A 6890-nucleotide genomic window follows, 5' to 3' on the forward strand; every position below is an offset into this window, starting at 1 on the left:
ATACGAGAGTTGAAATTCTCATTTCCATGACGCTGGCACAAACAAACCTTTTTACCCAGTGTTATTTACTGCGATTCGGCCTCGTGAATACTCGGAACGTGAACGCATGCGGATGTACTTATTGTCGCTGACCGAGGAACCGGGTGCAGCCGAGTGCACCGGTGCCCCAACGTTTCAGGAGAAGGGGCTGTTTACACGGAAATTAGACCTATATCCGCACGAAGAAATCTATTGCTACTGCGATAAATTCCGGTGCGACACTTTGGTAAGTAGTATGTGTCAATAATGAAGCGTGAAACTCGAAGATGGAAGGAATGAAAAAGTGAAAAGTGTAGATAATAATTGAGAGGTCGCGGAAGCAAATGGCGATAGATAAGAGGTAGAAATGTGAGAACGAGGAGGTGGGAGGGGGGGGGGGAAAGAGGGGGTCGTAGTGTTTTTCGTCAGGCGCTGAATCGGTGGTAGCGGTGGGTCCGCTTAAGGTAGAATCGAAAGAGAGTAGGATGATGGGACGGGAGGAGGATGGGACTAGGAAATAAAAGGCGTGGAGAAGAAGAGGACGAAGAGGGAGATGTAGGCGACGAGGACTAAGTAGACGAGGGAAAAAAGCGGAGGAAAAGAAGGAACGAGGCAGAGTACGTACGCTGGTGTAAACCGAAGGGGGCATAGGAGGAATCGGCGGGCAATACGGGAGCGCGGGGACTCTTGCGAGGTGGCGGAGGAGGAGGAGATGGTTTGGTTGTTGGAGAGGGAGACTGGTGAGGAGGAGAAGGACGGGGGGGGGGTGGGTAAACGAGGAAGGGTAGAGCGATGGCTGGGGGCTAGGGAGGGGGTGGAGGAGAGGTAAGTTGGTATCGCGAATGGCGATGGCAGAGTCAATGTCCTGGCGCTCGCACTGGGTCACGGCGAGTTGCGGCCAACGACCCAAGCGAGCTTCTCTTTACTTTGCGCGGAAAGAGAGACGGCCAGAGAGGAGGGAGATCAGGGCGAGGATGAGAGGAGAGGAGAAGAGAGAGAGAGAGAGAGACCGACCGATGCTTATGGTGAAAGAGAGGAGAGGACGAGAATCATCGGAGGACGGAGGGCATTGCCAGGCAAGAGAGAGAGAGAGAGATAGTGATTGGGGAGGGGAGGGGGGGGGTCGTCTCAGCGAAGTACTCCTCACTCTCAACGTACTCTGGGTACTACAAGAGGATCCCTCTGTACTCTCTCGTTCCCTCACAAATTTCCAGCAGACCATCTATCCTCTCTTTTTATCTCCGTCCGACTCTTCTCTTGCCGACTTCTCAGTCTTGTTCTCCCTTTGATTCTTGCGGAGCTTATCTCGCCTCGAGCGCCGTGCAATGCTTAAAGGGAGACCTCCCGTCTCCTCCAGTTGCGGCTTGCAACAACACTGCCGGTATCACCAATACAGATTCGCCCAATGCCAAGTTAATTCCCAGCAGGCTTAACTTCTGCGCTTCCACTTTGTCCGATGTATTTGCGCGATCAGCAAACGACCATTTTTCGAAGCAATCAGTCGATGAACGAATGCGATAACGCACGCTTGTCTTATTATGGTTCGATGATGGAAAATCGAAATTACTCGTTACTTCGAATATCTGTAAAAGTATCCAGTATGAATTGGGTTTCAGTTAATCTCAATGATATGCGAAAACTACTTTTAACGGTACAGCCTACAATCTTCATTGTGCTTCTCTTTGCTAGGAATATCAAATGTTCTTTCACAAGCTCCTTGAACAATCGATTATATTCGTGTATACCGACACCACTTTATTTATACGAGTCTTGCCATTTCTCGTATATACGATTCGCATCACGTTTCATTTGGTTCAGGAACTTTCAAAGTGTCGCGTGACTCTCATTCTCACTAGCAAAATTCGGCTATAGATATAAAAATATAGTTTTCAAAGTGGAAGAAATTCTTGAAGAATTATAATTGTGGATGAAGAGGGCCTAGAATGGACAAGGGCTAACCGAAAATGTATATCGTGTCTAAATCACGAGTACCGTTACAACATTGGCTAAGAATAGTTTAACGCGAACGGTCGAGGGCCTATTTTTTCCACACGAGAGCTACGTCTTCTCACGATTTTGGGCTGCTCTTCCGTTCCTCTTTGTCCACTTGTACCGCCTTTCGCTATTCGGACTTCGTTCTAACGGACCATCGCATTTACGGTTTAGAATGCTCTTTCGTCTTTTTCCACGAACTCAAATGAGGTCAGCTTTTTTGATTCGTTTCACCGTTTCAGTCCATTAAAAAACTATTATTAATGGCTTTGAGCAGATAATCCCCTCTAAGATTCGAGTAAAAATAAGGACTAGAAGCATTTATTATTAATTAATGCGACGTGTAATACATTTTTCGAGCTTTCGAGGGGTTCGTCTCAGTTAACGCAATATAAAGAGCTGTAGGATTTGATTTGTTACATCATAACTTTGCGAATATCTCGCTGACTTAACGAGTTTGATCCTTTCTTCCGTGTACGTGCTTTGCCTACACCCAAGGATTAAAACGCCAGAACAGAGAGACGCGACAGAGAAATTATGCAGTTGTTGATTTTGAGGGAGAATAATGGGATGTGGCTAAACGCTCGAGCGAGACGTTGATATCTGGCGGAGGTCGGTGTGCCCTTGGGAAAATCACTTTCCTTCCTTCCGTGCGCGGTTGCAGGCGAGGGTGCTCGCGCGAATCAGTGCTTATCTGTCTCTCAATTGCCACATCCTTCCGCGCTTATGGGCTAACGAAGTTTCCGTCGTCACAGCCAGCACGCACATTAACGATCTTCCAACGAATTCCCCAAATCGCATTATCCGCGTCATTGTAAAAATTTAATTCACTCGTACTTGCCTTTAATCCTAAGAAAAATATCCGATCGCAAACTACAGGAAGGAAGATGTAACCAGTTCGTAATAGTTAATTGGATTAAATTAAGCAAAATGGCATGATTGGCATTGGTAAAAAAAAGACGTTACGCGGTTGGTGGCAATAAAATGGAGATATAAAGTTTTAGAGTTACAGAGCGGTGGAAGCAGTCGAAGTAGTGTGTAAGAGTGTTGGGGAGGGGGAGGAGAAAAAGATGCGAAGAGTGAGAAGGAGAACCGGAAGAGAGGACGTCACGAAATCTTGGATGCAACGCGACGCAACGCATAACGCAACGCATACAGCACAGTACTTTCACTTCCTTTCCCCCTCGGTCTCTCGCATAGACTACTTTTCCTTTCAAGCCCTTGACTCGTGCCCGACCATGCCCATTCTGAATTAAAGCTCGAGCGCGAGCCCTTCGGGCTACCGAACCCCAGCGAGTTACGTCCTCGTCCTGAGCTGCCCACGTCATCGCGTGGGATTAATAGTTACGAGCTCGAGTCGTAGATATTGCCACTCGATCAGCCAACAACCTACCAGCAACACAAATAAAATTCCATTCAAGGAAAGAAGACAAAGGAACAGCTTCACCTCCGGTCCTCTTTTAAATCAAGGCATACATCGTACCTCGCGAGGTACGATGAGGCTTGAAATGAAGCAAGAAAGGAAAGGAGGAAGGAAATGGTATTTGACGAACCAGTGTCAAAGCGAGTGCTGTATAAGAGGAGGAGGTGAAGAATGATATTGAGAGGAAAGAGAGAAAAACTTGTGGAAGAATGCAAGAGGAAGGAGAGAGATAGATACGAGGGACAGAAGTATGATAAGAAACGAGTAAAGAAGAAATGATGAAGGCGTGCGGTAAGGAAAGAGTAGAAGGAGGAAGTGGGAAAAGTAGAAGAGGAGGAGGTGGAAGGATAAGCTGGAAGGAGACAGGAGGACGAAAAGCAAAGAGTAGCGCGGCATTGCGCTAGGTGAGAGTAGGGGCGAGGAGCAGGGGGAGAGGCAGGGAGAGGAGGGGAATGTATACAGAGAGGATAAGAAGGGAGGAGAGCGAGATGATGCAGTTGTGCGTTTGCAAGGAAGGCGGAAGGAGGAACCGCGGAGGGAACCGGTCCCGGTCACTGGGCCACCAGCCGGCCGTCGAACCCGCCATACTGCCCCTTACCGCCCTCTCTTCTTCTTCTTCTTATTATTATTCTTCCTTCTTCTCCTCATCCTCTTCTTCTTCTTCTTCTTCTTCAACCAGTACCATCACCTTCCCTCCTTCCTTGCTCCAAACCCCTCCAGCTTCATGAAGTACTTCACTCACCTCTTATTCCCTCCACAACGACCTTCTCCTTTTACCTCTTTGCCAACTATTTGTCAATCTCCCTTCAAGTTCTTTAAACAATGTCAGCTGGCTCTTACCTACCCGATAGATTGATCAATTTTAATACCAACTGACTTTTTTTTTTAGTTTTTATTAATTCGCACTTTCGGCGGCTCTCGAGTGCTTCCTTCGATCTACAAAATTGAAAATAGATGCTGAATATGTAAAATTTGTGTGATATGAGAAACTAAAAGCAAATTTATATGGACAGAGGATTTATTTTGTGATAAAACATTGCAGGAATATCCTTTTAATGAAAAGATATTTATTGCGTTTAAAACACATTTTTTCCATTCTTAATTAATATGTGAAACATTTTAATTAAGAATGGAAAAATGTTATTATGAGTTTTTTAGGCGATACGTGATAAATTTATTACTTTGCATCAAAAGCTGGTATTGATAAAAATATTATAAGAAAAATTTAAATGCTTATCTTACGAATTATTTCTTTATATTTATTGTACTTGTTGCACATATTGATTAATATATTTATTCTATTTCTACCTTGTAATCGGTATTGTAGGAATCCATTAGTCCTATTGTTTTCATTTTATCTGAACTGAAGTTAACGTTTTTCGAAGAAACTAAATTTTTATTAAATTGTTTAAAAATCGGCCAATTGAGCCTAGCAACTCCTAATCTTTTCATTCGCCTACTTCTTCAATTGAAATTTGGAAATTCATACAATTTGTCCATTAATCTTTAATGCCGACTTTCATAAAATGTAAAATTAGCATGTTTTGCGATGATTATCATAGTGACCACATAAGTTAAGTTCATCTTAAAATCAGAAGATGTGTAACAGGGTTATAAATTTTAGCGGATTTAAGTTTCAGCCTATAGTTAAGTTCTGACTATAGATGCTGGGGTACATAAGTATCTTTTGGTAATCTACTTTACCACTATCGCACACCTGGAAGAGTCGATAAAATAGTAAATGCTTTTATCTCACTCACACCTACATTACACAGCGAAAGGGCGTGTATCCATGATATATTTTATTTTTCTCAAAAATCTCATACGCTTAATACGAAGCGACATTCAAGGCGAAGCGTACATGCTATAATGAAATTGAAATCGATCTTCCAAAGGCGCCTTTTGTCATTTGACAATGTTCACGATCTGTAATTTCTGTATGGGGAAACTTGTTAAAATATTTCGTGTTTTAAATTGTACAATTACTTTGTAGGTAAGAAATATGTAAATACTATTGATAACATTTTTACTAATGATTTTGATTGATGCGAATTTAGCATTTTTATGGTGGATATTCCTTTCGACCGAATATTACCTACCTGCAATAATCGCTCTCTTTCGATAAATTACCTGCAATGATGTTCTACTGTTGGTAAAATATTGTACTACTGATATTAGAGTCATTTTTGACGGCAATGTCTTTCAAGTAAATTATCGTTCATTGATAATATTTGTTGGTTGTTGGTAACATATTTTTATTCATTGTCGGTAACGTTCCTTATAAATCTCAATGATAAATCACTGTTATTTTTGGAATGTTTTTAAATTGAAAGAATTCGTGGCAAACATTTTTTTTATATTTATTAATATTAAAGCTTATATAACGATTTATTTTTGTATTTATTAAACCCTGCATAAATATTATAGGTAATAATAATGAAGATTATTTACTCTCTTTTATTGGCTAATATGTAAATTATCATAAGTAAGGTAACTATTTCTCATATTTCCCAATTCAGTAGAAAAGATTATTTTAATAAATGAGTGCTTGTCCGTGATTAGTATTGATATATGCTATCACTATATGTATGATATTATTTGCTACTTGCATACCGTACAGTCGACTTAATACTTTCAATTTGTAAAACATTGATAGATGCTCTGCGGAAGATCATAAGATCTTGCAACTCATAAATAACTGTTTCTGTAGGTATCGCCTGGTTAGCCTGTAAACAGACAGTTACTAGTTGCATTCACATGGTGCAATTTGGCCAAGCGTTACAGAGAATACACGTTTAATGGAATTTAAAGTTACGCAAATTCGATCAGTTTACATAGGCTTGTATAGGCCTGATTTGTTAACCCATGTCATTATTTCAGCCATGACGAGTAAATAAGAAACCGTAAAATGTACCGACAGTATGCACAATTAGAATAGTTATCACAAAAAGAGCCCACAATCCAACATTGGATATTTCTAACTTGACATATCCTGTACATTTTTTTATAGTCGTATATACTACATCTACCACTACAGGCAGCCATTTAATAACGAGAATGTTTTTGCACTTGGTAAAATATCCTTAAAAATGTTTTAAATGAAATCTGGTATCGCTTTAATTATCTGAAAATTGATGGCGATAATAAATCATTTTACGCGTTTGTAAAGAAACCTATTATATGAAGTGGATGGAATGTAACAAAATTAAATGCAAATTTACTGTATAAAATATATGTGTATCAATCAAATTATTATGATATTTACAATCATAATGAATTAGTTCTTGGTGTTATTATATTAAAATTTATGTTTTTTTTTTCAATTATTTTAGGGCATTAAATATATATATACACAGTTAATGGTTTAAAACAGATTTTATTATTTGTCAGAAGAGTGCTAAAAGCAAAATTATATCAATTTTATTCCATTATAAATGCTATTAAGCGATCGATAAAA

Source organism: Prorops nasuta, unplaced genomic scaffold (assembly GCF_024137725.1).
Source record: "Prorops nasuta isolate Cenicafe-Biocafe unplaced genomic scaffold, Cenicafe_Pnas_1.2 PNAS00004, whole genome shotgun sequence".
Taxonomy (NCBI): domain Eukaryota; kingdom Metazoa; phylum Arthropoda; class Insecta; order Hymenoptera; family Bethylidae; genus Prorops; species Prorops nasuta.